At 43.2% G+C, this 22,395-nt stretch overlaps 1 protein-coding gene across 1 annotated transcript in view; it reads right to left on the reverse strand.

The window, feature by feature from the left end:
* The window catches only part of ncanb (neurocan b), a 149,923-nt gene extending 127,763 nt beyond the window's left edge, over positions 1-22,160 (reverse strand). The window contains exon 1 of the mRNA XM_069150135.1: positions 21,824-22,160. The gene's annotated coding sequence lies outside the window, so the exon portion shown is untranslated. The remainder of the gene's footprint in view (positions 1-21,823) is intronic.
* Positions 22,161-22,395: the final 235 nt, after the last annotated feature.

The raw sequence follows: 22,395 nt of genomic DNA on the forward strand, positions 1-22,395 counted from the left end.
GGTTTCATCAAAGTTTTTACAATTAATTCTTAAAGGGGTCATTAAGTGTTTAATTTTAACCACATCTGTCAGCGTCATGATAGCACTATAGGAAGTCAGGGGATCAAGGAAGTGACCAGAATACGTCATCTGAGGACCGTGAGTGGAAAATTAAAAACTTCTGTCCTTCAGGTGGAATCAAACTGGTGGACTGACAACAAACTTTAGCCTGGGCAATATATTAGCCGGCAGATTCACAGGTATATTAGTATTGGTGTACATGTTGGCAGATATGTGTTGATATCAGAACTTTTTTTTACAGAGCATAATGCACAAAAGAATGGTTGGGGTAAATTTGATTTTTCATAATTATTAAATTCCCAGTGAAGTTTACAGTTTCAGAGCACTGAAGTCAGCGTGGACAATAAACTGTCAAATATCCTACCTCCATCACATATCTCTGTTACCAAAAGTGTTTGTTAACTACATTTGAAAGATCATAGCAAAAATGCTTGTTTCTATATACTGTATAAAACATGTATATGTCAAGAATATCCACCAAAATATCGATGCATAATTTTCATACACCTTAATATAAGTTTTTGCATCAGCTCCAAAAATCCAGTGTAAACTGAAAAAAAAAGAAAAGCACATTCAAACAAAGAAAGTGAACTGAACTGCAAAAGGATACAAAAAAAAAAGAATAAGAATTTAAGAGTACACCCACCATGTCTGAAAATGTAATGAGGAGTGTCTGTGACTGCTGGATGAAAATAGTCATTAGTTATAACAGCAGAAACAGCTATTCATCTAATTTAATCCTCCTCTTCTGCTTCATAAAACATAATTTTACAAAACTCAATTTTTTTGTTCATAAAGTCAAATATCTAGACTGATCAAATCTGCAGTGAAAAGTGGCTCATAATTCTGCAGCTATGCTCTTAAAAAACCTATAATCTCTACTGCTAAATGTATTTAGGCTTTACCCTGAGACTTAAAGAATAAATGAGTGAATTGGCACTAATATGTGCAGTGAGATGTGGAAACGCAGAGGGGAGATAGGCTCAGTCTACAATTGGAGTGAGAGTGGAAGTAACAACGCTGATTTAACAGGTATAGAGTTTGATAGACAACTAAAAACAAAGAGTGACAGTGAGATTAGTGATTAGATGTTTACAATGGATCAGCTCTGACAAGATTGTGGATATGGGGGAATGGTGTGGAAAGAAACTGAACTAAAAAGGAGCTTTAAAAAAACTGATGAGATAAGTAGTATGCAATGTGTAGTGCAATTAATAAGTTGAGCAGAAATTGGAATTGGAAAGAAGAAAACCAGATTTTGACAAGGTAGATGAAGACTGAGAGAAAAGAAACAGTATGAAGTAGAAAGATGCTGCACTACGATAGCTGTGCGGTAGGAAAAGAATTGAAGTACGAGAATGAAAGGGGAAGAAATCGAAGTGTCAAAACATGAAGAAAAGAACTGCCAGTAGGAGAGGGAGGGGGAATAGAAAGTAAAAACGCCAATAGTGGCAGTATCTTCAATGTGCTCTGTACTTATTAAATAATGACACGTAGAAGGGCTAATGAGTCATGAAAGTGTGCAGGTGTTTTCCGTCTTCTTTGAGGCGTGGCAAAACACTGTTAAAGTGTAAATAAGGAGGATGAGGAAGGTGTGAAACGATGACGAGAGTGCAGAGAAGAGGAACAGCTGCAGGGAAAGTGTGGACACCTCAGTGAAAAAGAAGATAACAGGAGAGATTGAGGATCGGGGAAAGAGTGGTGGACAGCAAGAGAAGCTAGTAGGGGCTTCATGGTGCAGCCTGGGTATTTGCAGCATGATTGCAATGTGCCACAGTGCAGCCCTCAATGCAAGCACAATTGCAAGGTCTGAGATGGAGACGGACCAGGAACCCCTCGGTATATCGATTCTCCGGCACACTCATTTGGGAGAATCAGAGTTGATGAGGCCAGCCTGGTGCCAAGGTTTATTTACTTATTTATCCAGTGCCTGCTCCGGCCCCGCTGCTGAGTATACGGGGGCTACCTGCTGGGGCTATACCAGCAGCCTGCAGCGTCCAGGTGTGACAACTAATTTGATGGCATGCGTGTGGACGTGAGCGAGTGAGACGGTGAGAGTGCAAAGGGTCAAGTGTGCACACGCTCCTTGAATCAAGGCGAGGCAGCCAAGACAAAATGGACATCTCACAGTGGAGCATAGTTTCATTTGAGGTGCACTTGATTACTAATTTTAGGCTGCTGTTGCAATGTCATGATGTCAGGCTGCAACCACAGGAATCAATTTTAAACAAGCTTTGTGCTTTACTCCCTGCTGCAAAGTTTACAGGCTTTAAATTACACCCTGTCATCTTTTTAGTTCTAATCGATAACAGAGATATCCAGAGGCTTCCTCTCCAATTCACACTGATTTATGAGTTAGATACTTTAAGAAAAAGTTCAACATTTCACCTGCTAACACATTCAAACCTGTCTAATTATCTGCTTGTAAGCTCGTCAATTAACCTGCACAAAAACACCACTGGCGCTTGTAGGATCTCATTTCAATGTAAGCACACAAGTTACCCACCGGCTGGGTAGATACATTTTTACTACTACTATTTATAATGCCGGGTACTTAATGCTTTTATAATACCAATAGTATAGGTTATCTCTTCCTGAGTGAATCAGGGCTGACGTATGTAACGGTATTAAACATAATCTTTCATTATGACTCGCAGCTTTATATTTCCTTTTAGCATTTTGTTTGATCACTATTAAAAGTGTGACCCTTCTACCTAATCTACACTGATGGTTTTGAGTCACAGCCTCTTCTATGTAGACTAAGCTGAATTGGTCTTTATTAAGATGTTAAATAACTGCATGTTTCATCAGAAATAAATATAATTTTTCATCTAATTATTGATAGAAGAAGAAAAGTTACAAAGGATAGGACGAATGCTGGGAAAGGAGAGGAGCCCAAGAAAAACACATTCACCAGGGCCTATCACAGCTGAAAATTGTAAAGAAGCTGTGTAATTGCTACTAGGTTTTTGAGTGGATGAAAAAGTGAGAAATAAAATGTTAATTTAGGAGCTTTAGAGGTGATAGCAGATGGATTTTGTTTCTGTCAGACACAACCCAGGTTAATTGTTTCACCCCATTTCCAAATGTCATGCTAAGCTAAGCTAACCAGCTCCTAACAAACGAACTGTTGCTCGAAGCTTGTGCTTTTATCTGGTGACTAGAAAGGGAAAATAAAAAAAAAAAAATAAAAACATAACTCCCATTTCAAAGTAAACTAATATTTCTAAGTATCTTGTATGAAGGTTTTCTCTCACTGAAATTCCTCATATCTCACAACCAGACAGTGTTTCCCTTGCTATCTCCCCCTCAGCCCTCCTGATTCTCCCCTCCCCTCGTCGCCGCCCCAATCTTGTAAGCTACTCAGACTGCCTGATAATTGGATTTCAACAGACAGTTCAAATGGCGGCATAAAATAATTAGCAGCAAAACTCAGAATCAATCTCTGGCACGGCGATCATCTCTCTGGCCAAGCGGGGCTCTCTGGGCGCTCGGAGGGAAAACGAGTGATAGCAGTTCTACACAGTTTCTGAGTCGAGTCGTCGCCGGCCACTCGTGTTCGGATGAGTGAGGTGATGCGTTTGAGCTGATGCATGTGTGCCCAAGTTGGTCTGCAGTCTTGTGCATTTCAATTTGTGTTTGCTTTCTGATCTGAAGAGAAGCCCTTCGACTGTGAACCAGATGCGGCAGAGCATCGATACCCCTCCCCTTGCCCCCCATCCCTTGAGAGAGGAACAAGGAGGCCAGACTACATCAGGCAGGGCTTTGATCAGCTCAGCTCCATCGTGTTCCTATCAGTAATTGACAGGCCTCGGATCCCTGATGCTTCCTCCGCAACCCAGTCTTAATGTCCTCCAATAAATCAGATGGCTTTTGTATTTCATACACACAACAGGCGGTCGTGTTTTCTCCTCGTGACCTTCCTTTTGAAATATTTTGCACGGCACTGGAGAGTCTGAATTCTATGAATTACATCATCTCTGTTGCGTTTTCCGTTTTGCATGCGACACATGAAACATTTAAAGTACGACGCCGAGCTGCTGCACTTCTCTTTTTCCAATCTCCCAAGCGGCCTTATCACCTGAGTTAATGTAATGAAACTGATTAGTACCTGCAGCCTAACACTTGACCAGGGAAAATTAGAGCCAGCCATGAAGTTCTTATTCATCTCTGCTGAATCCACCATCAGAAAAAAAAAAAAAAATAAGACGCTCCCGCCTGAATGTAAAGGGATAAAGTGATTTACTTTCTACTGCTTCTTTATTGGAAGCAAATTAACCTGCTTTACAGTGGAGAACAGTGTTAGCAGCCTCTAAATTTGATCACATTTATTATATTTCGTGCTACGCAAGAGAAGAAGTGGAGAAGGGGGACTTTTAAAGTCTGAGAGGGCTTTCAGCATCGCAGAGCCTCCACAGTTCAGTGAGACAAGCTGTTTCTTGTTGATGAGTGAACAGTGCCCGTGTGTTTTCCCACTAATACTTCACACCACACACACACACACACACACACACACACACACACACACACACACACACACGGGTCCCTGAGAGAAGTGCTGAGTGCCTATTTTATAACATTACCAACCAAACAAATAAAAACTGTACTAATTGTTCATTACAGTGGCCCATTTTTAATGCAGCTCCATGAAAGCTGCCACTTTTGTTAGAATGCAACTTGTTCTTCTAATCTTTCTGATAAAAGCGTAATGGTCTCTGTTGTCGCTCCACAGCTTTGGTGCTCAAGTGCAGAGCGATTAGCCCGTCATATATCAAGCCCTCAGTGTCATGTGTAATGGTTAAGTGTTTTGAACCAGCTAGCACATGGCAGCATGAATCTTCCTGAAGGCTGGTGGTTATTAATGATGGTGGCAGCGCAGAGCAGCCACCTTCAATCACGCTGCAGGTAAATCCTGGCGCCTCGACAAAGAGGATGGCAGGGAAGTGCCCTTTAATTCCTTTTTCCCGGGAATTAATCAGCCCGGTTTCTAATTTCTCACCCGACCAATGTTAATGCCTTTTCTGTGTGATACTCTAAATAAGAGATTAGACGCCACATGCGCAGGCATACACAAACATACACGCACACACGCACCATTAAAATGATGACAAATGAGGATGCAAAGGCTCATTTGAATATCAGAGAGAAAGAGTGCTGGTGCGCTAACGTAACCTCCTCCAGCCTGCGCGGTAATTACTCAGCAGCACTGGAACACAAGAGGAAACACAAGGTTTACAAAGCATCAGAGAAAGCACATCTGAGAGCAGGTGAAAGATTCACGGAGCAAAATGAAGAAACACGCAGAGGAAGACAAAGCTGCAAGAAGAAGCAAGAGGAAAGAAGAAGAAGAAGAAGAAAGGCAAAGCAGACAAAGAAACAGCAGAAAAGATTAAGAGAGTTGGAAATGATTTAGGAGCCGAGGTAGTGTATAAAGTCAACACCAACTTTTTCAATTGTTTATCAGGCCAGCTTGGTTTGGACCCTCTATTACAAGAAAACCCACTTGTGCACAACAGCCATAGATGGAGAGCCAATTTCTCTGTACACTAATTATTGGGTTGGTTGAATTAGCAGTTCATCTCCTTCCTTCTCTATCTGTATTTCTTCACCTAAATTTGTAGCCACCAAATTACAAGTCTGACTTTGTTGCTAGCTTGAAGCATAAATTAACTAAAATGACTTAATTATTGATCATTAAATGAGCATATCCCTGTTTGTCATTTCCTTGTCTTATTTTTGGTTCAGTTTAGGTGACAAAGTGACAGATTGGTTAAGGTTAGAGGAGATGTAAGGAGGCATCTGCCGAGGATTTACACTACTTCACCGGTTTCTTGAACAAATATAACACAACTTGGGAGGGGGGATCTCTCAAAGATGGTAACAAAAGCTTTTCCTCTGAATGACGAATGGAAATCAGGGCTCCAATCAGGAAATAAGTCATTTTATAGTTGTGCTTATTGCAAATTTTGTAATTATAATTGTGCACATAGTTATATTATCTTCAAATTTTACCAATTTATCTGCCTTATTTCCAGTTCTCCTAGTTTGTGCTGTTCTCTCTCTTTATTTTGAACATTTTCTTTTATCCACATTTCCTTCTCTCTCTTCTCTCTTTCTTTTATCGCTCACTCGCTTTCCAATTTCCGGCCCTGCTCCTCCCTCTCTGTGGGAACACTGATGGGTGTCTTGGCAGAAATGGACCCAGTGAAGGTCTCACTGCAGGGGCCTGTCAGAATTTACTTCAACAGTTTCACACACACGCGCACGGGCACGCACGCACGCACGCGCACAGACACAGTAACCACCCGTGAACTCCTATAACTTTACACCACAGTTAGAATGAGCTGCACCATGAATCAATATTGTTTTCTTACAGCAGCATTACTTATTTCTGGAGCATAATTCAATTTGATTTAGTTTATGTACTTTTTAAAGCAACACAGTCAATACTTCCTTCCTCCCCGCTTCCACTCTTGTTGTGGCTCTCTCAGAGACCCTGCAGGTGTCAGCTCTCACTTCCAACTCAACACTTAATGACTAAATTGGAGCAATTAATTACCCTGATCAGTGATGTTAACCTCCACCTCTTCCACCTGGACTCTTGGCGGTGCAGACAAATTGGTCGATTCATACTGTAGCCTTGCACCCGTGCTCTCTATTTATTGTCACTGCTGCAGTAGTTCTTGAAGCACTATTTATCCAGATTGAATGAGAAACATGCTGAACCTAATGTAAAGTGAGAGAGTAGCATTCGCAGATGGATATGGCATTGAGAATGAGATAAAAGAGTGAAATATGTTTGCACCAAACTGGATCAACCTTGAATAACTTCCCCTCTCCTCTCCCCTGACCTATCTCCTGGCTCGTTTCCCTTCATCTCTTGTGCACCTGCAGCACTTTGTCAGCCTGCTTTGGATAATTACACATCTCATCACAACCACACACAGCCACAGGCTTTCAGCTGTCCCCCTGCATTTACCACAGTAGTGGGACTTTACAGGAGTGATCTGCAATGCTGAGGCGGAGTCATGCATCAAAAAGCAGGTCCTGCTACAACAACTGAGGCAAATTACACACATGGTTGGTAATTACCTCCAGGAAAAACACTATCTTTGTTGAATATTTCATGAGCAATGATGGGTTAAAAATTGGGGATAATATTTGTGAATGTGTTTATTGGTACGGCACAAACTCTCACGCTCTCTGGGCTCATACCTGGTAACCTGTCGTCGCCCATCAAGTCCTGATGGATGCTGTCCTGTCAGCTCATCTCCCCCATTACCTATTTTCCCCCCCCAAGATGCACTGGTGGCAGCCCAGGGACACGTTTGATTTTAATAGCTGCTTCACACATGTTCAATTAATTCTTAAGAACGTCTTTTATGGTTAAATCAGGTTACAGAACAGCATTGTTGCTTTTTTTCCTTTTTCCCTCTGGCTCTGTGCATGGTGAATGACGGCAGGGAAACTTGCTTGAGGAAAAGATAGACTAAAAGCAAGAAGTAGAGTGAAAAAAAAATCCAAAAACAGAGAAAGGGGACGCATTTTTCTGCCTGTGCTGTGGATAATGTGAAAGCAGTTCAATTTCAGCACATTCTGCTTTGCTATGAGGAGAAAGTATCAGGTTCAGCTCACAACATATCATAGCAGCATAACAGTGGACAGAAAGAGACTTTAGCACAATGTTGAAGTCTTACAAAGTTGAGAGACACAGGAGGAAGTACAGTGAAGGAAGTGTTATGTCAAAAGGCAACCGGAATCACAGTAAAGTGTGTAATACACCTGTCTGTGCTGTAGAGGGGACAGTGTCAGGGTACGTTTTGCCTTAAAAGTAAGATGCCTTAGGTTTAGACACCAAAATTACTTGGATAGGTTTAGGAAAAAGATCGTGGTTTGGGTTAATATAAGAAACTTTACATAAGTAAAGTTACACATATCAAGTAAGTTATTTAACGTCTGTTAGACAACTCATGTCACTCCCAGTAAATCAATGTTGACTATTGCTTTATCTTCTCCCTGTACAGACTTTACCACTCTCTGTACTTAATCACATGACCTCTGTCACATGGCCGCTATTTTCAACCCTGTGTACTTTTCACGCCTAAGCGAGGAAAAAATGTGATGAACGTGACTGACAGGTGTATTACACACCTTGCTGTGATACCGAGCTGTAAACAGGACACATGAAAGGAATAATTCCACATTTTGGAAAATACATGTTTTTTTTCCACTTTCTTGCCGAGAGATAGATGAGCAGATGGACACCTCTGTCATGTGTTCGTAAACTCTCAAAAAGTGGTGGGGCCTTTATTTACCTACTTTACAGGGAGATCCAGGCTTTATTTGGTACAGGCTTATATGAGAGACAGGATTTGATTACTAATTTTACCTGCTTCACAGTTGTTTGCTTGTTGATAAACTCAGTATTGTGTACATTTCCACAGCACTAATCCCATCAGTGCAACAACAGAGTCATGTCCTTACAGGAATCCTGTTTTCATAAGAAGATGTAACAGGTATTCCTGTTTAAAATAGTAACTCAGAACAGCAGTGTGATGCTGTAATACTGAAATTAGTGCTGTGGAAATATATATTATGAACAACTTACCATGGGAGGCTTTGTTGGCTACAGGTACAATGACGTTTTCACCTCACCTTTATTTTTCCATGCTGGCAATTTTTGGAGATTCTTTTATAAACAGCCATTAGACAATTAGCTTAACTTAGTTTAGTATAGTATAAAGGCTGGAAACAGGGGGAGACAGGTAGCCTCGCTCTGTCCAGAGGTAAAACAATTTTACTGACCAAAACTAATGTTTAAGCTCAATATATATGTATCTACATAGAACCATGGCTTCTTCCAGTCTTTACCCCAAGCAAAGAAAACTGACTACTAGTTGTACCTTCATGTTCAACCAACTGCAATCAAGCTTCTCATCTGACTTTCTGCCCACAAGCAAGGGAGACAAACAGATTTCCCAAAACCTGTAACATTCATTTAAGCACATATAAATCATATAAAGTGAATTTGGAGAGTTGGCCTGGACTACAGAGTCTTTTGGCAGTTATTTCATTTGATTTCTCCTTCACTCCCTAAATACAACTTGCCAGGCAAAAATGTTGTTACATATATATTTATGTGAAAATGGTTGTCCAGATATGGACTGGACATTTTCTTCCTCCAAAATATGTTTCTCCTGATCCACTCTGATGGCTACAAGAAGAATCCCTCCCATTAAATGACAACAGAAGAAGTCAAGGAGGTGGGATGTGCCATGCTATGGGGCAAGTAAAATACTACTTGTCTGAGGCGCAGACAGTTGGAAAAGATTGTGAAAGCTGCAGAGTATCTACAGGTGATAATACAGGTGTCTGTCTTGAAGCCATCAAAGTATTTGAGATTTGAGACGAGTGGAGGATGGGATTTGGGTTAGTCTTTGTACTTCCCTGGTACAATTGTTACTAAATCCTTTTACTGTTCTTTACATAAATATTATATTTGTAAGAGCTAAACTTCTTTGTCTGTAGCATCTTGTTCATGTTATATTATAGACTCAAAGGACTCCCTAATGGTATGAAAGAAAATTCCAACAAAGAAATAAGAAGAAGCTCCATTTTAACACCATGAGCTCCTTACATGTTCATTATTTACAAAGGCATTGTATAATTAATGACAACGAATATGAAAGCACAGGCACTCCAACGTAATGAGTCACAGTGGAAGCTGGCTGCAAACTGAGGTTATAGATCCGCACCGAGAGAGATTTAAATGTTACCCGAGGGAAAAACCTCCAGTGAGGCCACAGAATGAGCAAAGCCACAAGGAGCACTGAAGAAGGAAGTCCTAAATCAGAGCTTTAACAAAAAGCTAATCAAAGCCGAGAGCCTGGCCATGAACTCCAGGAATTAATCTGAAGTTTCAAGCAGTGTGTCACCGCTTATTCTATTTTTTTATTTACCCCCTTCGGTTGCACTACTGTTCCCACAGCGTGCCCCCTCTCTGAAGAAGGAGGCACCAGCAAAAGCTAATTTAACTCATCAAACAATGTTAACTGAAAGAGGAAAAACAAACACCTGGCCCTAATTCAAAGCACACCTCCACGCAGAGGCTGAGTGGAGTGACGGGGGCCAGGAGCGAGCTTCGCTAAGTAAGCGATCAGCCGGAAGGTTGAACTGAAAGAATCGGAAGAAGAAGGGGAAATATAAAGCTGCGAGTAAATGGGTGAATAAAGGGTGGATGTGGAACAGACAAATGGAAGAATATACAACATCTGTTTACTGAGGTAAGTGCTGATAATGTTGGCACCACAAGGAGATGTCTTGCATTCCATTCAAAATGTATTGAGCTGAATTCTTTGGGGCTCATCCAAGTCGACAGGAAAGATTTTTCCCGACCATGTTTTTGTTTGTTTTGTAATTCTTTTCCTGTCAAGCTGCTGTGAGGTTTGAATCCGGCAAGAGACCTTTGCTGCATGGTATTCATTGGCAGCTTGCTGCAGTGTAAGGGCAACAGAAACCCTCAAAAAGAGAGAAAAGACAGATTTGTCTGATAAAAACAGTTGACTGCTGGTCTTTTTCTCAGTCCCACAGTTAATTACAACAAGAAAAGACTAAATTTGTGGACTCATATCTGAATAATTACACCAAATCTACTGCAGAGCATTAAAACTGGAATAAAAATGGGAAAAACTCCTGTAGATCAGCGTCCAGATGGACCATATTAATTTATAATATATCAAATGTTTTAGTCTGTTAGACCATCAGGTACCTGAGGAATTTTTTTGTTGAGCGCTTTGAAGCGTAACATCGTGTGTCCACTTTGAATTCCCACTTCTTTTTAAACTTTATTACAATGAACACACACTGTATTTCTGCTCAGAGTTCCTCTTTGTCAGATCTTGCCACTGTGGCTTTCCTTTTTCTGAAACACCATACTTGTGATAATGATACAAGCAGCTATAATAAGCAAGTCTGTTTTTAGGCACAGTGGTGCTTTAAGGTAAATGCTAACATCAGCATGCTAACATGCTCACAATTAAAACAATAACCTGCTGATGTTTTGCAGATGAAATGTTTACCGCACTTCCCACAGCTAGCATTTGATTTCCATCTATCCATACATTTTCTTTCACTTATCTGGGGCTGAGTTGTGGCAGCAGCAGGTTGGGAAAGGTGGCAGAGACTTCCCACTTCCCGGCAACATTTTCCAGCTCACCCTGAGGGATTCCAAGAAGTTGCCGGGCCAGATGAGATATATAATCCCTCCAGCGTGTTCTGGGTCTACCCCGGGGCCTCCTACCAGTTGGGTGTGCATGGAAAACCTCCAGGAGGCATCCTAATGAAATGCTCGAGCCACCGCAGCTGACTCCTTTGGACATAAAGTAGTCGTGGTTCTACTCCGAGCTCCCTATTGGGAGCTCCTTACCCTGTCTCTGAGACTAAGCCCGGCCACCCTGCGGAGAAAACTAATTTCAGCCACTTTTAACCGCAATCTCATTCTATTGGTCACTACCCACATCTCGTGACCATAGGTGAGGGTCGGAACATAGGTCGACTGGTAAACTGAAAGCTTGGCCTCTTGACACAGCTCCCCAAGACTAGCTATAACATTTGATAATTAGCACTAAACACAAAGTACAGCTGAAGCTTGAGTATGGCTACAACCCAAAATACTTCACTGTAGTTATAGTAACAGCCAGTAATTCGGGATTCCACATATGTCGGGGGGGTCTGTCTGGTAATTTAATGCATCATTCCGGGTAGGATGTTAAACGTACACGATGTAGTTTGTGAGAAAAGCAATGAAAGTGTGTAACCTGTAGTTACCATTGCAAACAGCCCATTTGCTGAGCACACAGGATGCAGTTACTCCTGAAGGCAGTCACTGATAAGGTCAGACAATATTAAGCATACCCCCTACCCCCTTACCCACCTACCACTACCCCAGGAGAAATAAATCTTTCCCTAAAGAAAGCTGTCACATCTACAATTTGAGAACTGGTGTAAAGGGTTGTACTGCAACTCTTGTAGTTTTTACAATAGCTACAAATATTGAATGTTGAATCTTCCATAAGTGCACAACAATTGTCAGGTCTCTCTCTCTAAGGATATTTGTATCCTGTGGTGAAGTAAAACCAGTTGCTGCTGGAAAGGTAGAGGAAGGAAATTCATCTAAATAGTTACAGACAGCTTTGGGAAATGGTTGGCAGTAACCTAAAGCACACATGATTTGTGGTTAATGGGCTAACACATTCAGAACCACTGGTCCTTTAAAGAGCTGACTTGAGAGCCATATCAACGGAGCTCACTTTCCCCAGCGAAGCCACCCTCGCTGACCTTCTGAAAGGCACAGCTCTGCCAAAGAAAAGCAAACACCTCATTTATCTGACGGCCAATGCAAAGAGCAGGTGCCACGGGAGGCCTGGGGAGCTGGCAGTCCGATCGGCGGCTGTGACAAGATGAGCAGCCTGAGCTCCTGGCTTTCAGAAAAGGTAATAGCCAGTTGGACATCTGCTGCTGCTGGATCGCACGCAGCTGGGCAGTTTAAACAAAGCTCAGCCCAGACATAAAACCAGCCAGGTCAGGAGGCACATAACACACCGAATGAACTAGAGCAAAAAACAAACAAACACTTACAGTCAAATGGCAATCTTGAGAATTAATTTACAAAAGTAATTTCCGTCTGCATTAAAAAAAAAAAAGTGCTATTTATCCTGAGCAGCCTCTCCAGCAGCAGCAGCAGCAGCAGCAGCATGGTTGAGGGAGATACAGTAGCCAATTAAGGTTGTTTGTAGTAATACATAAGAAACGATAAATGCTGTGATTGCTGCAATGTGTGGTGATGGGCTGTTGAAGACGCTGTCCTGCCTGAGATCCTGATTAAGAATAAACACCCCAATCAAGAAGCGTGATTGCGGGATTGGCCTCCTAAACATGCCAAAGTTCAATTGTGACCTTGATTCAGAGAGACGCAAAGGAAGAGAAAGAATGGGTGATTTCCAAGTGTGGCGATATAATGATGTTTGCAGCACTGTGACTACACACAAACACATTTTCCTTATGCACACAGTTCAGTGAGGAGAATATCTAATGATCCACTGTGAAGCGCCACTGGCCACTTAAAATCCACTCCAAATTGCTCTCCTGATACTTCAGCAGTGAGCACACTGAGCATGTGCACACTCAGTGTCTATAGCTTCTAAGTGAAGCGATGGTTGGAGGTCTTAAGAAATGTTTTCCTAATAAATCACAAGGGAGCTTTTAAAATGGGTGTGCATTGCAGCGGGGAGTATTTCTTTTCCTATTCCCTCTCAGAACACCTGAAGCACACACACAGCAGGGCTGCTAATGGCTCAGTGGTAAATCACAACACGCACTGTAGAGCTGACTCGCTATTTGAACCATCTTGCAATTCTCGGGGTGCTCGTCTTGCACTGCCACAGCCAAGGCAAACACAAAACACACACATAAGAGTCAAGAAAAGGTGTGTACATACATAGACACAGACAAACACAGACAGACAGACAGACACACACACACACACACACACACACACACACACACACACACACACACACACACACACACACACACACACTACCCACTGAGGTGACTGCTAAAACATCCACTCCACAGCTTCAGACAGCTTTGACCCTTTTGGAAAAAGCTTTGGGAGGCAGCTAATGGTTGCTTGTACTCTACTGTTGGTGGTGGTTTTGACATGGAGAGGAGAGGAGAGGAGAGGAGAGGAGAGGAGAGGAGAGGAGAGGAGAGGAGAGGAGATAACCTCAGCTCTGGAGTGTCTCCCTCTGATCCTCTCTCTGTCAAAACAATGAAGGTCACGCCAAGACGAGGCCCAATTAGAGCCCGGCCTCACGCGCCTGAGGTGAACGCAGCCCTCCGAGCTTAAAGAAATCCCTGCGTTTTTCAGTGTTGGCAATTTGAAGGAGGGTTTGCATGTGTGCTTTCATGCGACCACCAAAAAAAATCAGCGAGCCAGTGGGTGGTCGAGCGTTCTGAAAGCACACGTCCCAGCGTGCGTTAAAGCGAAGAAAGAACATCAGTGAAAAGAAGCATTTTACAACAATTATGCCTTCAAAAAAACAAACTGTTTTCTCGGCTTCTCTCCACCAAGCCGATGGGACTCTAATGTAACGGCTGGAGCAAGTCAAGACAGATAAGAAGAGTCGGAGAGAAACGATGATTATTTATTAATGAGTGTACACACATAATCACGTACAGTCCTCAGTGCAGCTGCCGTACACAGTGCCAGACAGCTCAGCCAATGGTCCAGAGCAGAGAACCGATCCATCACAGACGGCCGCTCCCAATCAATCCCTGCTCAGAGCTGGACACTTGGGGATACAGTGGCAGTGCTCTCCCACCAACCTCGCGTGCGCGCGCGCGCACACACACACACACACACACACACACACGCACACACGCACGCGCGCAACACACGAGTCAGGCGCGGGAATTCACATTCAGTAGAGGTGCCCCCAGCAACAGCTCTGGGAGCAGTTGCCAAATTTATCAAAGAGGTCCAGGGGCAAATCGGAGGGCTCTAGCACATTTCCACCAAGGGTAATTATTAGGATAGACAGACAGCATCTTTAATTACAGCTGAGAGAAAAATCCCAGAGAAAGTGGACAGAGAAAGGACACAAGTGGACAGAGATCATTGTGGCTTATCGCTGGAGTCACGCAGGAAGCTGCCATCAGGCTGAAACCAGATGTTTGTGTTGCAGAGACACACACACACACAACACAGTTGATTAATATCATTCTTGTCTGACTAATGATTGAGTGAATGTAGCAAAGGCTCTTCATTTTCTGCATTTTCCACGCCATATTTTCTTCACTATTAATTCAGCAGTGTGACAGTTAATTACAAAACAGAACTGGTACGCACCCCGGCAGTTCATTTTGAATTTGCCAGAGCAGAACTAAAAAGCTACTCTATAAAGCGCTGAGGGGAGTTTGCCTGCAGAGCTTCTGTGTGCAAAGCCGCAAAATAGTAATTGTTTAACAGCCTTGTGCGTTTAAAATCTGCAACCACAAAAAGTGACCCTCACATTCAGCAGGACGATTGGCTGACCGGGTGACTGACTTGGTTTTCCATTTGGAAAGCAAACAATTGTGCTTTTACTTCTTTGTTTGCTCTGGGCTGAGAAAAAAAAACACAGTAGGAGCAATTTGAATGGAAATTATGCTATAAAAATGCCATTTCCTTGTGAATAATGTAAAAAACACTGGCAAAATAAAGGCCCTCTCTAGTCAAAGATGGTTGGTCCCTTAAAAAACTAAGCTGCACATTAGGCACAGTCCTCGAGCAAAGGTTTCGAGCCTTTACTTGGGCACGCACGCACACACACTTCCACTTTCCACTATCGACTCTGATGCTTCAGAGCTTTGAAGGCAGCATGCTTCATAGCTCCACGTAAAAGCCACTTTAGTGGTGCTTTGGCAAGCCTATTTCTAACTGCAGAGCGACTACCAACTCTACCGGCAGGACATCTGACCTGCTACGAGCCTTACAAATTCCATATTAAAATGAATTTGATGGTGTGTCTCATTCAGCACCGTGAGGAGCCACTGAGGAGATGAAGTGGAATATCTGCCTGGAATCAGATGCCAGCTAAGACATCATAACAGTAGAGAGACAACCTACAGACATTAATAATGAACAAATTAGCTGGCTGGATAGACAGACATCCTGCAGTCAATGTCAGGAAGCTTAATGCTGGCCACATGAAGGTGGCTCTCACTTTGGCCTTTTCACCCGTCTTCTAATCTTCTGGCTCATTCTGTTCAGCTCAGCACATCTGTGGATTCTCACAAACATACACACACACACACTCTCTCTCTCTCTCTCTCTCTCTCTCTCACACACACACACACACACACACACACACACACACACACACTCACACACTCACACACTCTCACACACACATACACTGACTTGATCATTTGCTCATATCTGTGGCTAAACCAACACGGACTACAAATCCAGGTGTCACCTAAAAGGCTGAGCTTGGACACAATTGACTAAATCCACCTGGTGAGGGCTGCAGGTTGGCCAGCTGCTGTTGCTCACTCTGACGGTTTCTCCATCTATCTGTGTCTGCATCTCTCCTCTCATCTCTCTGACTCTCCACTCATGTTTTTGTTTTTTTTACCCTGAGGGCTTCACAGGCCGATGAGTGCATGCAAATCTTTGTTCTAACAACAAGGGAGGGACAGAAGTGTTTGTGTGCTAATCCACCAGACTGGTAAGACTGAAATATCCCAACAACTATCAAATGGACAGTTGTAAAATTTGGGACAGACATTTATGTTCCCCTAAGCAAAAATCCTTATCACTTCAATAATCCCCTAATTTTCCCTCAAGCACCACCTTTGGGATGACATTGGCAAAAGGATTCAAAAACTGTTGAATGGATTGCAATACAACTTTGTTCTTGCCTGTGAAAAGACACATGTCACATGTCCATCAACTTTAGCTGTACTGTGTGTTTTAGTGCAACATCCAAAACGCTAAACTGAAGTTGGGAACGGAAAGTTGCAGAATGACGCCGTACACAAATGCAAGTTGCAGACATCTCCACAAAAGTGTACTTCTATAATGCTGTTGGACAGACTGGACTGTGTGCGTGAAACATAGGGCGTGAAAACAGTTTGTCACAAGTTTGACACCAATAGTCTCGCTTTAACTGACAAAATCAACACAACAATAAAAAAATAAAAAACCTTACGGAAAAAAAATACAAGTTTCTTATGTTGTCCATATGGGAAACATGTCATTACAAGTATGACACATGTTTACCACATGTTGCAACATATGATAACGTGGAAAGTATGTGGAAAACTTTTCACATGGGAATCTACATGAACTTCGCACATTACACCATGAAAATATTCCAAAGCCACGTTTCCCATGACAAAAATACATGTTTCACTCTGTGGTCACATGAGTTTTGTGAAAATATTTTTCTCAGCTCTGTGCTTACAGAGAGGGACAGGGAGTCAGATAGGAGGATTACTGAAACCTGTTTTTTCTGGCGGGGATACAAAATAAAAACCAAAACTGATTCATTTTTTCATAATAAAAAAAAATATGTCAACAACTAACCTTTTGAAGCTATAATATATTTTCCAGAAATTATGCATTAAGGCTTTTCTGCACATAATGGCCTTTCAGAATTTGCCATTCAGTCATTGTATGAATAACACAAAGGAGGGAAAGTCACATTGTGTCTTAGTTTGTGAGAATACAAATTATTAACTAGTATCAGTGGCAGCAAATGTCACATAGTGCACCCCCCTCCTCCCCCCCAAAAAATGCAACACCCCCTCCCTCAATTCACACACACACGGTACATGTGAAAAAAGCCATTACATAAAGTAGTAAACTGGCATGCATGGATCAGCCCGACCTGGGTGCAAGGGTTCTGAATGAAATTATTTACACTACTTTCCTATTCTCTCCTACAAATCCCTGTGATTGGTTTCGGCAACCCCAGAGCTAGATCTCTGATTAACGAGGAGAGCTTTAAAAGTATCGCCCTGGTGCCTCAGCTTCATAAATAGCCCCGCTGTGAGGAATCCAGGCAGGCAGGGCAAGGTAGAGGAAGACAGAAATCCCTCTCAGTAATAATATCTTCTTCTTCCACAGACTCGTGTCTCGCCTTTCTCTAGCTTTAGTGATGAGCTTCCTTGCTGGAAACACACTAGCACATCCAGAGGATTGCTGTGTACCTCTATAAACTTAAATTGAACACTTCCTCGCGCACACACACAGCAAAATCTGTGCTTCTCCTTTGGGAGTCGCAGCACACGAGAGAGGGAAACATTGGCCATCTGTAGGCCTATGAAGCACTCCCTGTTTACCAGCTCATCAGAGTCTGACAGATACAGCCTGTACAACAATGATGCCAACATTACATAGCTGATATCCTTCAGTGAAGCCTCTTTCAGTCATCCACTGCGTGTGTGAAGATGTAAGAACTCTGTTGGAGTTTTTGTTAAACCAGGAAGAGAAAAACAATGATGTAGACAAAATAGATGTTGCTTCAGGAGCTGTCTGGTGCTGAAACCACATAAAGAGCCCACAGGGAGCTCTTTATTTTGTGAGGATTAGCTCAGACAGAAAAATGCAGGCGTAATGGTAAAATAAACCGCCATGTAGTATTTGTTTCTCCTCCGGGGTGTTTTAGGAGGTGACTGATAAAGACACAATCCAATTCAGAGCTACTCACATGTCAGCTACCTTAAAAAAAAAAAAATAAAAGAGGAGGCATCGCACCCACCTGGCGAGACAAAGAAAAAAGCGGGGGGAAAGGTGGCTGAACAGAAATCCACCCTTGACACCTCTTCCTCCAATCACTGCAAGATACTCCACTGTGCTCCTGTCATTAATTCAGCAGACAAAAACTGTTACCAGATGTCATTATTTATTTATAGTATTTAATGGGGAAAATGCTTCCTTTGAATAATACATTTGGTGGGAGAGGGGTGCAGAGCTGGGTTTGAGGAGGAGGAGGAGGAGGCGAAAGGGGGAGTGGGGTCTGATGAATATTCACGAGCTGCGTCTGGAGGGATTGTGGTAAACTACCTTTTTTTTTTCCCTGCCTCTGTGCCTCCTGGGTTTTGTCGGCTCTGCCACTGGCCATGATGGCCCAGCTGCGTTGCTCATTTGCTTGGCTCTACGTGCAGTGGCTAGTTCAACATGCCTAATGCCAGACTATTATATTATTAGCCAAGGCAAAGCTAGCAGCAGCCCACTTAGGCTCTGCTCCATCTGCTCACTGGTGTCGGGCTGGGGGGAGCACAAGGACGCAGAGCTGTCAGTCAAGCAGAGTGACGTCCTCTGGCGAGCAAAGGTACGGCCTTCATTAAGCCGATGGAACGACCCTGTGACTTGGGGGAGCGCAGGTGCCAAGTGGATCGCAGCCTAAAATGTGATCTAAGGCCATGTGTGTGTCAGAGCTCTGCTGCTACACACACATAACTTGAGCAGAAAAGAGAACGCGCACACACTCATGATCATTTATACAAACAGAATTTAATATGTGTGTAATCTGCTGTGAGTATTTTCATTGCTTAATTGGATCAGGGTTATCTAAGTCTGTCAATTAGTCTCTCTGCAGGCATCTTCCAGCATCCCTCCTACCCTTTCTTACATCATAGCCAAAAAAAAAAAAAAACGTTACATCCATTCCCAACATACAGTATGCAGCGAGCCTACTGCAAGGAACTTTCAGCAAAAACACACAAGGAAAACAACTCAATAATAAATATATTTTTCACTGAAGAGTGATGGAGATTAAAGCCAGCTATTAGCCACAGCAGGATCACAGCTGACTCATAGCAACACGCTCTTCCAACTATAGGATTTCTATCTGAAGGCCTCCACCAGTAGACAGCCTAACTCAAGCCCAGAGATCCTCTGTGCTGATACTGTGCAGTTGCTTGGCCGCTCTCCCGTGTTTCATCTTGTGCCAGGGTGGCTTTGTTTGTTTTAAGCATAGCAGAAGGTTCATTGGAGGAATATTAATGTCTTACATATGCAAAAATTGCCGCAAAAATCCACAGTCTCCCGTTCACATGCTTGGACACTACTCAAGTGCAAAATTGAATTCTCGCCCATTCACATCTCCCGCCAGAAGTGTCTGCACTATAGCTGAGAGCAGCCAGCCAGAAAAGACGCATTATTGAAATATGTGACAAGGCAACCTCATGCAAAGAGCAGATAATGCTGTAAAAAAAAAAAAAAAAAAAAAAAAAAAATTAAAATCACCCAGTCTGTCACTTGCCTCCTTCCCGCCCTCACTCTTTCATTCTGTCTTTCTGTTTCTTTCTTTCATGCTCCTGAGGTATGATGACAACATTTCTAAGCTGCTTTTGGCCTTGACCACAGTTGGAGTGGAGCCACTAAAAAGCGCTGAACCACTCTCTAAAGGAATATTGTTCACCCATTGTAACGCCTCATCACACAGAGAATGTGAAAATGGGGGCAGTGAACTGGCAATACTAAAGAAAAGAACACCTCTTGTGAGAACAATGACGTTAACGGCGGAGCCTGTAATCCAGTGCAGGAGCGATGAGTCCAAACAGAGGCGACGAGAGGAACGAGGAGACAGAAAGACAAACACGGAGACGTTCTACAAAATGTATGAGAGGCAAAAAGAAGCAAAAGGCAGCATAGAGACTTAAAGACGTGGAGCCAGATGCCCGTAGTGCAACAGGAGCAGATGATACCCATTTAATTCACAAACACAATTCAGGAACTGGCAGCAGAGGTGACCACCGAACACAAGTATCAAATACACAAAGATTAACACACTGCTGCCCAACCGGTGAGAAGAGGGCATGTTATCTACAGTCAGTCACAGAATGAAAATGAGGTCGGCCTGTCTGCAGGTACCAGCGTGGCCTTACACATGAAGGATCACTCTGCTGATGCCAAAACCAAATACAAGGATATAAAGGAGTGCAGGATCAATTCTGCCAAGGACGGCTTGTTGATACTCTGACTGTCTGTGTGCCCATGTGTGTACAAATATGAGACACACAGTGAGCACAAGACAGACATAGTAAGAGGCAAGCAGAAGAGAGAGAGAGAGAGAGAGAGAGAGAGAGAGAGAGAGAGAGAGAGAGAGAGAAGAGAGAGAGAGACTGGTCACCGTTTCACAAACTGCTCGGTTGAATCTCTGCTTAATTTCCCAGGGGGTCATGAGCAACTCAGCTCCTATACTCTCGCTGACATTCTCTATCTGACACCCTGCCATACACTCCTGAGATTAAGACGAGCAAGGGGGGGGGGAAGCAAAGCCCAACATAGTTTTCTTTTACATGCTCAACAACAGCTATCATAACTGTGGCACCCAGGCCGCGCTCTGACCTCCTCCGCTTTGATCAGCTTGTAGCCCGGAGGTCCTCCTGCTAGACAGCAAAGTTTCCTCCAACAGAAATAATTGAGAGACCCATTTGGCGGAGTGTAAGTGCCATCCAAGATAATGTCTCGGGTCCCCCCCCCCCCCCTCCCCCACCCCCACTTCGTTTGCTTCACTGACAGCGCTGACAGCCGTGTCTGTGGCTGCCTATCGACTTTCACCCGTGAAGTCCGAAAGCTCCCCTTGTCCCCATCTACCTCACCTGAAGGCTTACAGGCGGAAGGAAAAGGGGCTTCCTCTACAAGAGGCGGGCTGATGGTCATAGATATTGAAACCCTACATTCACCCTGTTAAATATATATGTTAAGTTGGTTGACATGAGCAGCGTCCAAAGGAGAAAACAAATGAGGCGGTGATGCTTATTATTCTTCAACAGATGCTGCATAACTGAGACTATCATGACATGATGCAAACAGGCAGAAAAATGACAAAAGCATTCAACTACAACAGGTTTTTTTTCGCATATAGAAAACGACCCTTATTTAAACTGAAATCATTTCCAACAAAGAAAAACGAAAAAAAAAATACTATAATCAGTCACCTGAGCAGTTTTTAGTTAGTGAATCATGCTCTTACAATGGCAGCACACTTTCGTGTTAAAGTGCACCTATAATTCTGATCGTAGCCACAGATCTTTGTCTTTGAATAGTATTGACAAGCTCATGTCCAATTCAGCACTGAGTGTAAAACATCTGTGAAACCCCATTTCCTTTTTGTGTGTAAAACAACGCTGAATTTACTTCATATGAAAATCCAGTCATTACATATTAAAAAACAAAACAAAAACAAAAAAAACACGCCTTCACCTTTCGGACGAAGTGAGGTCCAGTCCACAGGAATGTAGAGCGATGCTGCAGCTTCACAGGAGCGTCGGTGTGATACGGTGCAGGTGGTAGCGCCACAGACGGGGGGGAAGCGGAAGCATCCAACGGCGCGTAAAAGCCCTGCGAGTGCGGCTGAAAACGAGGCAGCACCGGGTGTCAAAGTGAGGGGAGACAAGAGACCAGGGGCAGGACCGGGTCGTTGTTCATGCGATGAAGAGAGTAGATTTCTAGCCGTGTGTCCGCGCGACTTCCGGAGACTAGCAGAGGCAGCAGCCAGCGATGAGTGGAGGAGCGCCAGCCAGAGTGGTGCTCACCTCTCCAGCAGCTGAGCGCTACTGAACAAAAGAGTGCTCCGCAGGCTCTCTATTCAAATAGCAGGAGAGAGGGGGGGTGTGCAAGTTGGGGGGGAGGAGGACGGTGTGTGTGTGTGTGTGTGTGTCTGTATCTGTGTGTGTGTGTGTGTGTGTGTGTGTGTGTGGAGGGGGGTGCCTTTAGTTTTGAGGTTGATATACAGACCAGAAGTTCCTGCATCAAACAGCTCAAAAGCTTAATTT

The sequence above is a fragment of the Embiotoca jacksoni genome, unplaced genomic scaffold (assembly GCF_022577435.1).
Source record: "Embiotoca jacksoni isolate LCO1_2020_lvr unplaced genomic scaffold, fEmbJac1.0.p SCAF_16, whole genome shotgun sequence".
In the NCBI taxonomy this organism is placed as follows: Eukaryota; Metazoa; Chordata; class Actinopteri; family Embiotocidae; genus Embiotoca; species Embiotoca jacksoni.